General features: G+C 40.9%; 1 protein-coding gene across 12 annotated transcripts in view; it reads right to left on the reverse strand.

The window, feature by feature from the left end:
* The window catches only part of Cadps (calcium dependent secretion activator), a 439,844-nt gene that overhangs the window by 311,853 nt on the left and 108,557 nt on the right, over window positions 1-19,434 (reverse strand). The window lies entirely within an intron of this gene.

Here is a 19,434-nt window from a genome sequence, read left to right on the forward strand (position 1 = left end):
AGAGAGGGAGAGAGAGAGAAATGGGGAAGCTTTACTCTTCTCATTTTGATACAGATTAGTGAAAACTGAAAGTTCTGTTATGAGCTGCTGCCAGTACAAGGTCCCACTTGTGGGAACCAGTCTCCTAACTTGCTTTCCAGATACTTGTGTCTCTCTTTCTACATAAAAGCTATATTGTATGTGGCATCTTCCTCAGGGCTCGCTCCTGCTACGCTGCCCCAGCAGCTGCTTCACTGTCCCCAGTAAGGATGAGCCCTGCGCACACTGTGGATGGCACAGAGAAGCTGAGTAATTTGCTTGGGTCACACAGTGAGTTATTGAGTGCTCCTGGCTTTGAACACAGGGCCTGCCTGCAGAAGACACTGCTCTAATCTAGAAGGCAGGATGATCATCCAGCCTGCTTGCCTGCAGGAAGACTGGCCCTCATCTGTCCTTTCCCTTTCCTAATAAGCAAGGATGACAAGTCTTGGAAATTTCCATCTTTACCTCAGATCTTCAGCCCTTTCTTCTTGCTTCATCTGGACTTTAAAGTTTAAAGGAACTGTGTTCTGTGCTCACCATTCTGCATATGTGATGCCCACAAGGGTACCCACCAGCCCTGTGTGACCAAAGAATTGCTCACTTGTGTTACATTTTAATGAACCAAATTAAATGGTGATAGCACTACTGACTATGATAATGGACAACAAAAGTTTAGAACTTTCTTTGTATGTTCCTTTTCTTTATATGTTTTTATGATATCCATGCAATTCACATGGAGAAAGTGTGTGTGAGAGAGATTGTGTGTGTGAGAGAAAGTGTGTGAGTGCGTGTGTGTATGAGAAAGGGTGTGTGTGTATATGAAAGAGTATGTGTGTGTGAGAGAAAGTTGAGTGTGTGTGTTGAGACTGTGTGCGTGTGAGTGTGTGTGTGAGACAGAGTGTGTGAGAGAGTGTGTGTGAGAGAGAGGAGAGGGAGAGAGATGGTCAGAAGAGGACATCCTGGGGTGTCATTCTCCAGTTGGCATACACCTTTATTCATTTATGACATAAGGTCTCACTGCCTGGAACTTGCCAAGTAGGAGTCTGGCGAGTGAGCCTTTGGGATCCACCTGTCTCCATCTCTTGCTGCTGCTGGGTTTATGTCTTAGTTAGGGATTTTATGGCTGTGAAGAGACACCATGACCATGGTAACTCTTACAAAGTAAAACATTTAATTGGGGTGGCTCACTTACAGTTCAGAGGTTCAGTCTATTAACGCCATAATGGGGAACATGGTGGCCTGCAGGCAGACGTAGTACTGGGGAAATAACTGAGTCATATTACATCTTGAGGGAAACAGGAGGTCTCAAGACTGAAATGTGTGCATTTGTGTGTTACTTCCCTTGTTTGAAACAAGGTCTTGACATGTAGTCCAAGTTGGTTTGACCTTGTACTTGCCTGGCCTCATCTTCCCACGTTCTGGTTTTCTAAGCATGGATCATGTTGCCTAGCCCCAGATTCAACATTTTGGCTTTGCTATGTTTCAGTGTGAAAGAAAAACTATGGTTCTGGCATTTTGAATGCACAGAAAACGGGCCCTAAGTGGATGAAAGCTGAGCTGTGGATGTCAGAGGGGCTGATAATCTGGCTTTGCATCAGGAACTATGTACTCACACACTCAACCCTTCCTGGAGGAGATCTGGGGTTATCATAGGACACGAGTTATACTCTGTTAGAAGATTTAATAGGCTTTATCCCTAACTACAGTAGCCAAGATTTTTGAGTTTCTAATTATGCAGGCATGTGCAATACTTCTGAGTGGACCACTGAGAATATTGATTAATGGCTAATGACAAATGATATGGGATTCTAACAGAATTAAAAAAACAGTATTTATCCTCAAATAATTAACCCCTCTGCTTATTTTTGTATCTTTCCTGCCAACTAACAAATCCGCAAAGTCTCCTGCTTTCTAATTATCACAGTAAGATTAGTGAAATTGCCCATAAGAGAGAGAAACCCTTGTTCTACCCCTGCATCTACCTGGTAACAAGAGTGCTGGGAGAATGATGTGGCTACGTGGGTGTTCATAAAAGCTACTCAATCATTGATCAAATTAGCGTACAAAGTAATGGGCTTCATTGATGCCTTTCCATTCTTTTTGGTTGATTCCCCCCTCCGCCCCTCACCTTTTTGGTCCCCTCCCCCTCCCTCACTTGTCTCATTCTGCTTTGGTCACCTGTATTCTAGTACTGTTTTTCCCCCTTTCCCTTTCTCTTTCTTATGACATTTCTTCCCTCTCATGGTGCCATGTCTAGTTTCAGGGTCTATTCTCACCCCCACTCACCCCTGCTATGCATGTTCTTTGATGGATGCTAGTGGCTGTCTCTATGTCTTTTAAGTAATCGCATTGGAATAAGGATCTGGACCAGAAGATGTACATGATTAGCTTCAGTTTCCTAAATTACTTTTTACCAGTAAACACTGCTCCCAGTAAGGTAAAAGAACTTCCATGGCCCTGGCCAGGACTCCCCTTCCATTGTCTTTCCCTCACATATAGATCTAGATTTTAATGCGTATGAGGGGGTGAGTGGGGTTGAGAATAGATCCTGAAACTAGAGATGACACCACGAGAGGGAACAAATGTCTTAAGAGAAAGGGAAGAGGGGGAAGCAGTACTAGAATACAGGTGTTCTCATATTTAGCATGGCAAACACAGCACAGGTTAGGTTCTATTTCCAGGGGAAGTAACCCAAACCTGCCAAGGTAAGGTCACATGCCAGCAAATGTAGTGAAATACAGTTCCAGAAGGCTTTTTGTCTGCAAAGTCCATGGTCTTTTCACTCCCCTAGCTTTAAGACAGCACACAAAGATACAGACTTCACTGTGACATGTATCTATGTCAGCTATGGCACCCATACATATCATGACACTTTGCTCTTATTTCTGTCTCTCCCTCTTTGCCCTGTTTCCTTAATCACTTGGCAAGGACTGGCCTCTTTTCAGACTTCTACTGGGAGGGAGCTTGCGACCTTTAACAATCCGATTACAGCTTAATTAAGGAAATCTCTCTTAAATCTAACCCTCATCTCACTTTTTCCTAAAATAAGTTCATTAGAATTGTTTTGAAAGTTGCCGGTGTCATCTTGGAGCTTTGCTCTTCTCCAGTAAAGGAATCCCAGTTGAAGATCTTCAGCAGAACCTTAAACAGGAGTGGAAAACTGCAGTGACAATTGGGGCCACTGTCACCCAGGCCATTGTTGAACTCTACAGTAATGAGAGCGATCTCATTTGTGGACAGCTTAGGAAAGCCTAACTGTTTGCATTCAAATGAATGCTTAGTTGCTCCCAGAGAACTCTTTGGACCAGGAGAACAGGAGATAATCCATTAACTCTCTCTCTCTCTCTCTCTCTCTCTCTCTCAGTATTATAAGCCTAACTTGGGATGGAAGTGAAACCAGAGGGGGAGAGAAACAGTGGGAGACACACACACACACACACACACACACACACAGAGAGAGAGAGAGAGAGAGAGAGAGAGAGAGAGAGAGAGAGAGAGAGAAGATGTAAAGATTTCTGAGCATGGTTCATACACACCCCATGATGGAATAACTGGAGGTACTTTTCCATGGACTCAGGGGATGGAGAAATTCATTATGAAAGAAACGCCAGGGAGTAGAAGAGTGGGTGATGTTTGCAAACATGCATTGATCATGCTTCTAACACAAACCACAATCAAAGGGGAGACACTCATCCCATTACAAGAGGAAGCAACTTGCACCATGGCCACAGTGATGTTTATGGGGCTACAAGCTCAGCCCTGAACATCTGAGATACCTTGCCTCAAATCTCAGTTCTGCTACTGTGAAATGGAAAGAATAGAAGTATTTTACCCCTTTGGGCTGACATACAACAACTAAGTTATCAGAAAAAAATGGTGACAAGCCCAATATGCTCAGATGGCAAGCATGACTGCTTGGTTTCTGCTGTTGTTTTCTGCAAGTGATGGGGCAAGACTTGCAGGTCCTGGTTTCAACACTTTCTCATTTTATGATCACCGGGAAGGGAGATCTTCTTGGCATCTGTGGCAGGCACTGGTTATTGGTTTCCTTGTGGTAGCATGAGTCTTGTTTTGGTCAATGACTCCCTGGAGAGAAGGTCCTGGGATGAAGCCTTTCATTGAACATTTAAGAAACATCCTATTCCTTCCAGCAGGGCAACCACAATGTAGGAAAAGCACTAGCTGCTCAGTATGTCTGATAGGAAAGGTCATTCCTATCACTCCACAATGGTCATATATGGATGGATCTAAGTGAACTCTTGTTTTTCGTGGCTATTGAGATGTTTGGGATGCTTGCTATTTCAGCTTACCTAGACTGATACTACCTTCCTATGCCAGGTCCAGTGATGGCGAGTAGCTCCCAACAACATCACAAGGACATTTGACAATGGCTGGAAACAATCTAACTTTCTTACATGGAAGAGTGACATTGAAATCTAGAGAACAGAGTCCAGGGATATTAATGAACTTGTCCCAGGGCATAGAAAACCCTTGACAGGAGGGGACCTCCCTCAGGCATTCTGTTCCTCTCTTTCTTCAGCCTTCTCTATTTCCCATTGCCTGTCATCAAAGTCTCTGTGCAGAATGTCTGTACACCCCCACAGATCTCACCATGCTGGGTTACCCAGGACACTGGGAACACTGGGAGCTATGTTCGAGCCAACCATCATTCTTTCATGGTGTACTGTCTCTGTATAGCAGCACACTGTGGGGCTGCACTAGGCCTCAAGTTCAGAGACGGTTCTCCTGAAGTGAACTCTCTCTGCCCTTCCATTGCAAACTGCTCCTTTCATCATGAGGGTGCATATTTTCCTGTTGTCTTCTGACAAAACTACAGAAGAAGCTACTCTGGATCTTCCATTGCCATGTCAAGGCTTATAAGGAACAGTGAACCTGGTATGAGGCACAGAAGGGCCATTTGAAACTAGTGCAGTATCTGAAGGGACAGTGGCCCCAGAATTCCAGTAGCCCCTTCAAAGTCTCTGACTAGATGCTGAAGGATTTAAAAACAATATGCTCCAGACAATGTACTTGTTGATCTCCTGACTAGCATAATCAACTTGTCTAATATTTAGCTTGTCTGCCACTGAATTTAGAAACTCATATGCTAGACTCATATCCACTATGCTTGACCTATATTCTCAGCCCTTGTCTTTTTGAGTCAGGGTTGTGCTACGTAGCTCAGCTGGCCTCAGACTCTTGATGTTCTTACATGTGCATCTCAAGGGCTGGGGTTACAAGGGTGACTCACCATACCTGCCTGTTCTCCTTCAGTGTATGTTACAGAGTAAGGAGTGAATAAGAGTTGGGCACATGGCAGATTCAGGCTTGGTCTTCCAATTCTTTAACATTTTTGATTCATTTGTGCAAGATTTCTGTTGATAATTGGGAAGACAATAGTTGCTCACTAAACTGAAACTAAACCACCACCAACAATTAAACCATTGCATTAGGACATTAGGCAGAACTGAAAGGAGCAGTGTGGAGGGATGTGAGATCATATGGAAAAGAGTGATGGAAAAGGCAGGGGTGGATAGTGAAAAAAAAAAAAACACAAATACCTGAGACACTGATGTGATAGTACCTCAACACCATTTTAGCTTTCAAATTTAGGTAATCTGAGTTTGTCCTTGTAGTTTATCAATAACTTACAACCCAAGTGGCTTTTGTTGTTGTTGTAATATACAATCTCATGTCTCAGAAGTTTCCTGGGCTACCTCTGTTCTGAAAAACTATTAAAAAAATAACCCTCCCTCTACTGGGTGCTAACTTTGGAAAGGAAATCAATTTCATTCTTACACTGGAGTGACCTTTCCAGCAAATCTGCCTTACACTTAACATGTCTGAGGTTCTGGTAAGAGAAGGGCAGGTCAGAGTAGCTGGGTCCCACCCACAGGGAGCTTGGGTTTTGCTAGAAAAGCTTGACAATAAGCAAGTGAAGTAGCCATATGCGATAGCTTGAAATACATAGAATGTCAGGTTTATAGGGCAGCTCAGGGAAGGTACCAAAATGTTTACAGAGCTCCTCTTAGGGGTGGAGATAAATGAGCTAAATTATGCAAGACAACGAACATGTCAACAATGGAGGGGAAAGGACCATCTAGAAATACCAACAGTAAGCACTTTCTTAGATATAATGTTGTTGTGAATCTCTTCCTGGTCTTGTGAAGTAGACATCTGTGGTCAGCTGCCATTGATGTGGCTTCTATGAACACCTGCTCCCCTTGGTATATGTGCCCTGCATAACCATTTCTCTTTGCAGAAAGTCTTGACCAATGGACTTGCTTCTAACAAACATGTACAGCCAAATCTATGGTGGGGATGAAGTCACAGAAGAATAAGACCCTGTTTAGCTGGAAGACTCTCTTCCTGGAGCAAGCTATCATGTTGGAGTCTTGCATGATGAACTGTGAGACTCATTTCCCTAATCTAGGAGGAGCTAAATCCTCCCAGAAGGCATATGTGAGCCTGGATACAGTGTCAGCCTTAGCTAGGGGGATGTTTCCTCTCTTGGACACCTTTACTACATACACTGAGATAAAAAGCTATCTGGGTTGTGCCCAGGCTCCTGTGTCCTGTATGCAAAGGGAATCTTGAGGGAGTGTGTAAGACTACCTTTGTCTACTCTCAGAAACATTGAGAATAGACAATTAAGTATAATGTGTTCTATAGCACTGCATAATACAGCATTCATTCGCTTACTCACTGATTGATGTATTTAACAAATTGGCATTATTTTTCTGTGTGTCAGTGATAGCCTAGGTGCTATGGAAACCACTTTGTATTGTACAATCTCCTAATGTCCCTTGGATCACAAAAGCGATGATGAGTGAGGGCCCAAATGGCAGGTGACCTGGCTGTGCTTTTCCTGTGATTGCAATGGAAACAAGTAGAAATGAAACAGAAAATTTGCCTGAGCCAGAGAAGGTAGGCAACCAGGAAAAAGAGGTGTGGGGTGGTGTGTGTGTGCGTGCATGTGTGTGTGTGTGTGTGTGTGTGTGTGTGTGTAAGGTGCTCAAGGTCAAAAGACCCATCCTTCACTTTGCTTTGCTTTGTTTAGCTGTGAGGGAGTGTGTTTGATTTCAGGGTAAGACTACCTTTGTCCACAGCAATCACATGCTTATCTAGTATAACTCTAAGTTTATTCATTCATTTATTTGTTTGTTTGCTTGTTTCTTTGTTCTTTTGGGTCAAGGTTTCACTGTGTAGCCCTAGCTATCCTGAAACTTTCTCCGTAGACCAGTGTGGCCTCAACCTCACAGAGATCTGCCTGCATCCCAAGCGCTGGGCATAAAGGCCTGTGCCACCATTGTCTGGCTTCTAGTATAATTCTAGGTAATCTAAAATAAAGAAGCTAAAAATAAATTCTTTATTACACTCTATGTTAAACAGTTTTCTTAAACAAAGTTGAAAACTTCACTTCTAATTAACCTTCACAAACCAGAACTGGGGTCACTTTGATCTAAGTCACTGCTCTGTAGGAGCCTGCTTACTACCAGGCACATGTATCTTCACACAACAAAGACAATAGGGCCAACAGAAAGTGAGGGAAATCACCACTAAAGATGGAATCGAATTAGTGATAAGTCTGGTTCCATGGGAACACAGCAAGGGCAGCGAGACCAGGTGAGGAGCCAGGCACATGCCAGAATCCAACGAAATCTGCCCTAGACACAAGCCCAAGAATTCTGTTTTGAATTTAGTAATTTGTTAATCCTGCAATCCTAGAAGAAGCTCAATTAAACTTGTTGATATAAAGTGTCCTATTTAAAAAGTGTTACCGGTTTGAGACTATTCTATTGAGCCGTTATGCTTTTTCTCCTATATTAATATTATATGTCATATTAAAATTGAAATTTAAAAAGTCCTAATAGATTTGTCTTTTCTCTTTAAAAATTTTTTTGTTGCATTGCATAGCAATGCAACTCTAAGATTAACTCTTATCCTAAGGAAGGTACTGAGAGTCATTACAGGGAAAGATGTAATTGCTACCTTCCCCTCTGACTTTAAAAGAAGTTATAGAATTGTGAAGAGTAGGAGAAATAGTGACTTAATAGGAAAGGGTTCTTCCCACAGTATTTTCTATTACCAAATGCATATGGTGGGTAATTTGCAGAAATCTAAGGATAACACTGATAACCCCTCTTCTATCTACAGACTTATACTTTCAAAAACTGAATAAGAAAGCCACAGAAGCTTCCATAGTCATTGATTTCTTTATCTCCTCACTGAATAAATAAGATCTGTCAAACTCTCACTCACAAATCATGAGAAGTTTCTTATTATCCTCGGGCTAAACCCTGACGTAGAGCTCTACCTTGGTGACCTGTGCACCCCTCTGAAGAGTGGAAGTATTTTTTCCCAGCTGCAGCCTGGACTCTGCTGTATCCACAGGAATCTGCTCACATCTTCACTCCTCCTTAAACCAGGCTTGTTGCTTCCTTCCTTCTGTTACTTACTCTTTCCCTTTCCTGCCCTTTCCCTGTGCAAGTGGTGCTTAGGATTGAGCCCAGGGTCGTGTTCTTGGAAGACATAAACTCTGTCACTGAGCTCCATCCCTGGCCCCCGCAGATTTTCTTCTACCAAAAGCTGCTTCTCTTATGCAAACCTTCCAACCTCAGCATAGGAGTCAAACCTCAGAGACACTTGGCCTACTTAACCCATTTCCCTTTCCTTTGCCCTCTTGCTCAACTCTGTATTTCTCTATAGCCCTATCTCTATCCACAGGAAATGGTATTTGTTGACTTTATTATTCTTTTCTTTCTTTTTTCTTTTTCTTTCTTTTTTTTTTTTTTTTTTTTTTTTTTTTTGAGACAGGGCTTCTCTGTATTGCTTTGGAGCCTGCCTGTCCTGGAATCAGGTTTATAGACCAGACTAGCCTTGAACTCACAGCGATCTGCCTGCCTCTGCCTCTTGAGTACTGGGACTAAAGGCATGTGCCACCAAAGCCTGGCCTTTTTGTTGTTGTTGTTGTTTCTTGTCTTGTGCATTAAACAGCACCTGTGTGAGACCAGAGATCTTGTTATTGCCCAAAGCACTGCAAAATGAAAGGCTGGACTCCTTCCTATTAAGTATGTGTGTAGATGGATGCTATTTTATTGCCAATTAAATGTGCAGTTTACACACTCAATGTCCCTCTCAAGCCAGTTTACCACAAGGATATCATGGTGTTTCTGTAACCAAGTCAAAATTTTAAGATAGAAAAGCCATGCTTCATCATCTCAGGGCAACATCATGAAGTGGCAAATGCCTCTTGGTGGCAAAAATAATCAGAGAGAGAATCTTTTTGAACTGGATTTGGAATGATACTAAGTGATCACCCCATTCCGACAATCCCAATGATGGAATATGCATATATATATATATATACATATATATATATATATATATATATCCATATCCTAGTAGTTCTCTAAGAGCAGCAATGCTCTCTCATGGCTTTATTCTCCATACCCACAGGACTGTTAACAACAATCTGTAACTCCAGGTCTAGAGGATTTTCTGCCCTATTTTGACACCCATGGGTACCAGGGTACAAGGGGACATGGATACATGTACTTAGACATATGTGTAGGCAAAATACACATACATATAAAATTAAAAAATAATTAAAAAGGATTTTTCACATAGAAGAATCTTAGTTTTCTTTTCATCAAGAAAGGTTAGGCTGACAGGACCTAATTTCTTGTCATTTACAGTGTTGCTCATTCTTAGTGTCTTCCTGTTTGCACTGTTCAGAGATTATTTTCTAAAACAAAGCATTGCTTGTTTACTAGTGGAAGTCAGTGATATGAGTTGAACATATATAATTGGCCCCCTATAACCACAGATTCTTTGTCTGTGGATTCAATAAACCACAGAATGAGAACATTAAAACAAAGTATTATGTCTGTATTATTTACTAACAATACTGTCTAGCAGCAGCTTACACAGCATTTATGCACCATGAGCAGTCATGTGCAACGCAGAGGCAATTCAAAGTATCACGGAGGACTGTGTATGTTCCATAGAAATACTGTGTCATTTCATATAAGAGACATAAGCATTTACATGCTTTCTGTAGCTGCATAGTGTCCTGAAACCAATGCCATGATGACAACTGCATTGATTTTAACCATTTATACACTAGGACATGCTAACAAAATTTATGCCTGAGGGATTATGGCAGATTCCAAAAGTGGCAACCATTCTTCCTTCGGTTGCTGGCTGTACGCAATATGAGTTTACAGCTCATCCAGTCAAGAGATGACATCTGCTTCTTCAATTTTGGGGTCTTGTCTCTCTCTGCAATTCCCTATTGGTTATGGCAGGAGTGGCACTGAGATAGACCTACATGAGACCTCTGGACTCTTTGACTCTTTCACTTAGGAACTTGTCTACTGGCCAAGTGAAGAATTCAGTATGTGGATGGACCCCAGAAGAAGTCACGCTAGATCGCACCATGGATGGATATTTAGTCTCCACATAGAGTAGAGCCCCCATCAAAACTATTGCAAAAAAAGAGACATGTGAGTACAGCAGTGACCAGAAGAACCATTCGGGTCACCTGAAGACTTGTGAGCAGCAGCAAACACAGTTTGTTTTCACATACTGAGTTACTGGGTCAGTTTACCATAAAAATCCAGCTGACTAATAGGGACATATGTACAATAGAAAAGCAAGGAGATCCCCACAAAAAAAGGGTTTAGCAGCTTCTGATGAGCTTTGCTCTTTGCCTCTGGTTGTCAGGTTCCCTAATCTGTTCAGCTTCCATGCTTACTCTTGGATGATGAGGAAAATCACCAATCTCCAGTATAAATCTTTATACCTTGCGCCTATCTTTGTCGTTCCAATGCCACAGAGAAAGACTTCAAGTTAATACCTCAGCCAGCCCTAACATAAAGCAAACAAAAACTGTTCATAGCATGAACAATTGGGGTGGAAAATGGAGAATTAGGGAGAGAAAGTGAACAATTCCGAATAAAGGCAGTTGCCACTGTGCAGAGAGGTTAGCAATCAGCTATGACCTGCTATGGCTGGCTATATCCATATCTTCTCTCCATTTTCTCAGTGTCCTGCTGCTCGCAATGCTTTTTATGTTCATTATTACCACAATAATGCTGGATACTACACTATCTGGAATTCAGTGCCCAGGAGTTTATGGGTTGGCTGGGATTTGATATTCTAGAATGGGAATGGCTATACAATTCAGGTTATAGGCTAGGTCGGCTTGGTTATAAATTACGGGGATAAGCAATTTTAATTTCATGTGTCTTGCATTGAGGCCCAGGCTTGGGGTACTAGTTACTTGTGTTCTTATTTTATTTTAGGAAGATGCTCAAATTATAGAAATTGGTAGCCAGATGTGTAAAGCCCTTTGCACTTTAAGGCCACTGATAGCTCATTAACAAAGCAAGTATGAGAGTGAGGGTCAAAGACAGGAGATAGGGAAGTCTATTCAATAGCTCACAAGCCATGAATAAGTATCCAAACTTAATTCAGGAGAAGGAAAGAACTGAGACCAACTAGTCAACCAAAAACATTATATTTATAGTACAATTTCCTCTAAGTTTTTCCTACCATGGGCAGAAAAGATCACTGACATCTTAGATAACGTCTAAGCCACACTATGCTGCCTCCTACTGCCCTATTGTCATCGCCATTAACCACCTAACCAAGATGAGGGAAGCCAACAAAAAACTAACACTCAACATTAAATCAATATCCTCTGCAATCCCAAAAACCACACCACAGAATTGCATTTCAACTGATTTTTTTCCCTACAAATTTTAGCAAAAAAGAGCAAGCCATATAAGAGACTTGTAAAAATGGAGCAAACTCATTAATACCTATCTTTCTGAGGTAAAGACAGATCAATAAACTTTCTAATGCCCCAAATCTTCTGCATCTATGGAAAAGGTATAAGATGTCTGTGTGTTTGGAAAGTGTACCTCAATATTTTCAACCACCTCAGCTAAGGAATGAAACCATTCAATCCTGCTTTGAAATCCTTGCTCTCCTACACGTTTTTGATCTTAGAAAGTGTCTAAACTCAACACCCCACTTCCCTCCACCCCGTTTCCCTCTCCCTCCCTTTCTCTCTGCTTTCCTCCCTCTTCTCTCTTTCTTTCTATTCCTCTCTAACCCCAGCTTTAACTTCTTTATTAAAATTTCTTCCTTACAGGGGCTGGAGAGAGGATTAGCTATAAAGACCACCTGCTGTTTTTGCAAAAGACCTGGTTTGGTTCCCAGTACCCACATCAGAAGCTTACAACCCCAGATCCAAGAGATTGCATGTGCGCGGTGCATATATTGACAAGTAGGCATACAGACATAAATTATAAAGAATTTAAAATGTCTACCTTAAAGACAAATTATAAGGAATTTATGTAAATATAAATAAATATATTTGTAGCTAGACTTAGCACCTCACTCATAGGAAATGCTAAGTATTTGGCAGTTACTATTGTTCAAACTGGAGGTAGGATAGCAGGCTCCAGTGACTGAGTCCACTAACTAACAGAATTAAGTACCTTCTGGAAAGGAGAAGAAACAAATATTTTTTATTTAGAGTTTCAGAAAGGATTTAAAGAAGCTAAACCACAAAATGTAATCTGTGTATTTATCTTCATTAATCTTCTGAAAATTCTAGGTCTCAGCCATTGAGAAGGTATAAAGTTTGTGAGGACTCCAGGCTTGTGAGACATATCAGAAGGCAGATAACAAGGTGTAATTTGCAGGATTGTGTGTGGCTATGTAAAAGGCTTTGTCATTTGGCAAAAGGTATAAAAAGTAGAAACCCCTTGTTATGTTTTTTCTGCAGCGACATTTCTGTAACACTTTTGATTATAGTTCTCTACTTCAGTGCTTGAGAAAGGACTGAGGAAGCAAGTCCACTTATGATTCCATTTGGAGACAGATGAGAGTGATGAAATTTCGAAGGCTGCAGAGAAGACACACGGTTTTTCGCTTGGTATCCATTGTCTCCCAATTTCAACTTTCCATGGCTATTAGTTTCTTGGTAATAGCAGGTATAATGATAATATTTGGCAGTGTATTCCAAGACTAAATGATGGAGAAATAGGAAAAACTGTGATGTGCTCTTGAAAATTAGATATTGCTTTTCGTTCTCACATCTGCAGGGCCTTTAACTTTGTCCCCATGAGCTGAGTAGAATTTTCTCATATGCTGCTTGCATCTTGATTTCTTTCAGTTCTGTTTGCCAAGATGGGAGCATGCACGTGTGATAAACAAATCATTTAATACCAGAAACTCCATCAAACAGCCAATAACCGTTAGAAGCAGTGCATGACTTTAGAAAGACAAGATTTAATTTCTGTTCTCTTTGATCAACCATGTGATGAGAGAGGCGCTTAAATATGACCACAGGGAACACTGACTCTTTAGTTGTTACTATGCTATAAAACCATACTGGCAGGTGGCTTGAAGGCACAAACCATTTGGTCTTGTAGTGATTTGAATGAGAACTTGTTCCCTATAGGCTCATTAGGAAGTGAGTCACTGAGGGCTGGCTTTGAGAGTTCATACCTTCACCCTACTTTCAATCTGTTCCGTGTTTGGAGTTGAGATGTGATCTCTCAGATTCCTGATCCTGTTGCTATGCCTTCCTGTCATGATGGACTCTTGCTCCCCTGGAGCTGAAAGCCAAAACAAACTTTCTTCCATTAGTTGCTTGTTGCCATGGTATTTTGCCACAGTATCAGGAAAGTAGCTGATGCAGACCTTGTTTGGGTTTTCTCTTGCTGTGACAAAAGCAGTTTAAAGAAAGGCTTTATGTTGACTGACAGTCTGTGGTCTGTCTGGTCAGTATGGTGGGGAGCCTGAAGTCAAATATCAACCTCAGCCAGGAAGAGAGAGAGATGATGTTTGTATTTATCTTATGTTCTCCTCATATAGTCCAGTATCCTAACCCAAAGAATAGTGCTACACTCAGTGAACAGACATTTTTACCTTGGTTAATCTAATTAAGATAGCTCCTCAGAGGCATCCCAGAGTCTTCCCTCCATGGAATTCTAGCCTTCGTCAAGTTGGCAATTGAGAGTAATCATTACACACCTCTTTCAGTATGCCATTTTGTCTAACCAGAAAGAAAGGAGCAAACACACACCCTTTGTGCAATAGGAGTGTTTCAGCCCATGGACTTTATACTTAGGAGTCTGTTGACACGGAATTGAGCATTTACTTGATGTAGGCATTCGCCTCATAGTGTCAAATGTTGGCTATAAGGTGATCAATGTGAAAGCTATGGCTCTTGACCTCAAATTGTCTGAAGCACATATGAGTCATGACCTCATATGAGGTCCTATAGCTGAATGCAGGAAGGGGTGGAAAAATTTGGCAAGAGTAAAAGGTTTCTGAACACATGAAATTAAAAATGAATGCATAACAAATCCAATGGGTTTGTTGCAGCACCTGCCTGTTATATCATGTGTATTCCTTGTAGCTTTCTTTCTCAACATAAAACATGTTGCCTTTGCCCCAAACACACCATCATGCCATTCAGTGCTAACAAATGCTGCCTGAAATACCTTGGTTCAGATTCAGGACTGTTGTATGTTGTAAATTACAGTGCTTTTACACACAGAATTTCTGATTTCTACAGAAACATCATTATTTAATTACAGAAAACAAAGGCTTCTATCCCTTTTATGACTGTTGTTGTCAGCATGTCCATCTTTGGTCCATACTATATTTGTATGTTTGATTCTAAAAATCAGTCTGAGTTTCATAAAACCTATTAAATTAATTTGGCTCTGGGTTAGGACAGAGTTCCCATCACCATTCTGAAAAGGCCCCAAACAAAGGGCCCCAGCCATTTTATATTGGACTATATATATTTATGCAAAGCAGTGTTCTTAGCACTGATGGTTATATATCAAAATATTGATCAGTTCTGATAAATGTTGATGATGCTTTGTCTAATAGTATCAAGTTTTGAGCCACGATGTAATGTTTTTGTATAAAAATAAGTACACCTATCTCATTAGCATGCAAATTTTCATTCATTTTTAATAAATGGTAATATGATATGCTTAACAAAGAATTGTTCTAAAACAAATTTCTTCATGATTTATCTCCAATACATGTTTGATTTGTATATCTATTTTTACATAGTTGTTACTTGAGGTTTCACAGTAATATCTTTGGTGGAGGGGGAGGGACAGATGCACAGAAACAAAAGAGAGTGCAGTGTGGAAGGTAATTGAACTATATTGAGTACTATCCTGGTCAGAAAGGCTGTTTCAGAAAAACGAAGACTCTTAAAGAAGCCAATTTTAGCAGGGTTGGAAGGAGAGTTTCCTTTAAATTGCACACAGAAGAACTAGTCACAGAAACAACTGGCACAACCTTAGGATGACCTCAATGAGAGTTGCCTGTGATAGTCCCTCCTATCACCGCAGACAGCTCATAACTCGCTTGTAATCATTGTTCAATGGAAAGAATGAAGAGTTTTTTCTGCAGATGTCAAAGTCTTAATCACTTGAATTTAAAGGAGATTTATTCTGGTGACTGACTTAATCCACTTAATAAAAGCAAGTCTGAAACCCAGGGATCAGGAGCAGTAAGAGTCTCCCTGTTAACAATTCTGAATAGAGCCCTCAAGGATATGAGCTGTGTCACCAGTGTGAAGGAGCTCAGAGGTGGATCCCTCCCTGCTGAGCCTTCAGATGAGAAGAGGATCTGGCTGATAACCTTAATTCCAGTCTTGTGAGACCCTAAACAGAGAACCTGCAGAGAGATGGCTGGATTTCTGACCGAGAAAAACATTGAGGGAGGTAACAAATAAGTGTGCCTTAAGTTGCTAAGTTTGTGGTCAGTTTTACACAACAATGTAATAAACATATCCAAGTATAGTGGCACTCATAAAATCATCAGGTTGGGTGGGGTGGGCAAATAAGACCATTTGGACTCATGCCATGGGTCATTCTGGGGCAATGTAAGAGTCTAGGCATTGTCCTTAGACCATTATAAATGATGCTGGCGTCACAATCCAATGCTTTAAAAGTCTATTGAGAAATTAAATAAGTAATAAAAGTATGTTTCTAAATAGCATTAAAAGACTACCATTACAATAGCCTCGTACAATATTTCAAACTATCTCAACAAATATTTATTGTAAGACCATTATATACAAAGAACGCAATTACAGGGCTAAAAGTATCTATTAAAAAGAGTTAGAACTAAGAAGCAAATTTTCAGTCAACACATCTTCGGGAACTTGTGACCCAGGAAAAAGCTATGCTGTTATGTGACGATTAAGGGCTCTGTAATGAGGTATGATACAAGCCAGCAATCTGGGTCACAGCTGAAAGCCTGATAATTTGAGGTTTCTCTTCAGAGTCTAATAAACTATGTGAAAAGCTGCCAAGTATTAATCAAGACAGTAATAAAATAAACTGCACCATCAAAGGCATGGTGGTTTGGAGGAAATGAAATGTTAAGAGAGTTAGAATTCTATAGTGATGAATAACTCAGCATTAAAAATGTAAAGGCATTTATAGATTGAGAAACCACATTTCATGTGTCTTCCAGGTTTATCTGAAAACACTCTAGAAATTTATAGGTGACCAATGTTATCTCCTGAGAGTGGGAACATTCATGTCATCCACACTGCCCACTGGGCACAGACACTGACTCTGGAGAAGGTGAGAAAGGGCTGTTGCTGATGGTTCCATTGTTAACATGTGATCAGGATGTCACTTTTCAAAACTCAGAAGTGAAGCCAGAGGAAACATCTTTCCTTTTCATCCATATCCCTTGGATATCAGGGCACTTGTAAGAGTGTACCATTGTGTCTTCTAAAACATAGGCACATAACTCAATGGTGTTTTTCTTCTTGGTGTGTGTGTGTGTGTGTGTGTGTGTGTGTGTGTGTGTGTGTGTATGTGTAAGAGAGAATGAGTATGTGTGTGTAAGAGAATGTGTATGTGCAAGAGAGAGTGAGTGTGTGTGTGAGAGAGAGCCTGTGTGTGTGCAAGAGAGTGTGCAAGTGAGTGTGTGCAAAACAGAGAGATCAAGTGCATGCCTGAGAGTTTATGGGTGCATATTTGTGTGGGTGTGTCCATATGCATGCAGAGGCCAGAGGTAAACTTTGATGTTGTTTCTCAGGTGCTTCCTACCTTGTTGGTTGAGACAAGGTCTCTTTGAGGACTTGGGAATCAAAACTTTGGTTAGATTGGCTTGCCAGTGAGCCAGGGGATCCTCCTTTCTCCACATGCCCAGGGTTGGAGTACAATTGCATACCATCTTGCTTTCCTTTACACTCATGCTGGGTTAGTTTGCATACTTCTGAAGGAAACACCTCACCAGACCCTACAATGTGTTTTCAAGAGAAATGTTCACACACTTTAGCATGATGGAACTAAGAATAACTTGTAATGTTAAACACAAGTATAACAAAAGACTGATCAACTGGGCATAAGATTGATAACACATGAAAGAAAGGGGATAGTGATTCTATATTCGAAATACTTCCAGTACTGTGTCATTATGACCAGTACCAATCCTGGATTTCATGAAGGGGGAGCAGGACAGTCTTTGTCTCATTTCTTGGATGACACAATGGATCTCCGAGAGATGGGTTTGTGAGTTAGTGTAGGAATCCAACACAAATCCCCAGCACTGTGGAAAACAAAAGCAATACTGACGATAAAATTAGGTGGGGTATGAGCAGTTTTTTTCTGAGATCAATCCACATATTTTCACACAAATTGAGCCATTAAACAATTTCATATGCAAATAGAGAGACTTTAGAACAGCTCATTTTCTTCTTGGGTTTTGATAGACAGACAGCATGTGTTATAATAGACATCTGATTCAGAATTGATATAATTGCTCTTTCATAAATTGTATCTATCCTTTGAGAGGAGATTAGCAGTCACTGGCAAATTCTCAGAGAGGGACATCACTGGAACTTGAAAAAAAAAAAAAAAAAACCCAGCTCCGGAAAGTAGATGGCAGCTTTCCCTGAGAAGTGCTGTGCACATGAGGTAAATGCTATGTACACTTTCTTCTCTGGAAGCAACTAGGAATTGCTTGTCTTGCAAGGCAAAAAGGCATAGAAATTTAAAATTAAACAACAAAAAAATGTCACTCAATTGAGGATGAAATCAACTAAGTTACATATCTTCACGCTTGTGCACTGGCTGTGTTTTGCAAAGTGAAACAGGAAACAGGGAGTATGAATCGTTCATCTGTGACTCTTGGTAACAGGGCTCAGAGAAGTTCAGTGTTCACTCTGGCATACCTATGTACTTTACCAGGCAGTGGTGGTCTAGGGTAAATGCTATCTATCCTTTGTGGCCAGCTCAGGCATTCATTAGGTGAAAGCTGCTATGGTCAGGGTGGCATTATTTTGGCAAGTTGGCAATAGACTGCCCCCAACTCTCATTATGTCAGAGGTCAGAGCACTGGCTGGTCTGGCAGTCTGGCTGGTCTTACACATCCCAGTACTGTGAAATGACTTAGGAGGGCTTAGTGGTGATTGGCTTCTATTTCAATAGCTGTGTTTTACTTTAATGAGTGTATTTTTAAAAGAGAAAAGCTAGTGCATCAAAGTTGGGAATTCACATATATTATTCCTTAAGGTAAAGATGTAAGAAAGAAAGTGAATTTGAGTAGGTGTAGTGAGACATACCGAATAGTCACACAGGCAAACCTTGGAAATGGCAAAGGCATGAAGACTCGGTGGTAACAGCTGAAGACTAGAAAATGGTTTAGATGGTCATTTTCTCCCCTTCCTGTTGTTTTCACTACTTATTTGCTAATGTCTTTGTTATTTGTTCCTATCTATAAAACAGATATATGTTTAAGACAGTTTAGAAACAGAAAAGCACAAACAGGAAACATAAAAACCAAACCCATGGCTCTTCTAGAGATAAGCACCATCAGCCTTCTACTGCTCCCGTCCTTCTGCCCATTAAAAAAACAAGGCTAAGTGCACGGCTGCTTTTAGAGTACCACCTTTGACCTAGCGATAGCTAACGCACACTTTAAAATGGGATGTGTTCTTTAACTCTTACTTCATGAAGTGCATACCATCATGAGGTTCAATCAATGTTTAACTCTTTTCTAATTTCAAATCAATATGGAGATGGCCCCAAAACACCAAGGCCTCAAAGCTAGTGAGAGGTCAGAAGAGAATTTCCTCAGGCTCTGCAAGTCTGAGCACTGGAAGCCCTTGGCTAATCCATTACAAGTGTTTCTCTTTATCCTGTGTCTGGCCTAGCATTGACCCAGGCGAATCAGAGCAAAGTTTCCAGTATTCTGACAGTTCTCAGTGGGGAATGGACAACATTGTTACCAGGAAGGGATGCCCTTGTTTGAAAATCAAATTCCTGGGCTGGCAGCAGGTTAAAACTCTCTTTGGATGCAACAGGAATGCACCTTTTCAACATGCTCTCAAGGATCACA

The sequence above is a fragment of the Phodopus roborovskii genome, unplaced genomic scaffold, assembly GCF_943737965.1.
Source record: "Phodopus roborovskii unplaced genomic scaffold, PHOROB, whole genome shotgun sequence".
Classification (NCBI taxonomy): Eukaryota; Metazoa; Chordata; class Mammalia; order Rodentia; family Cricetidae; genus Phodopus; species Phodopus roborovskii.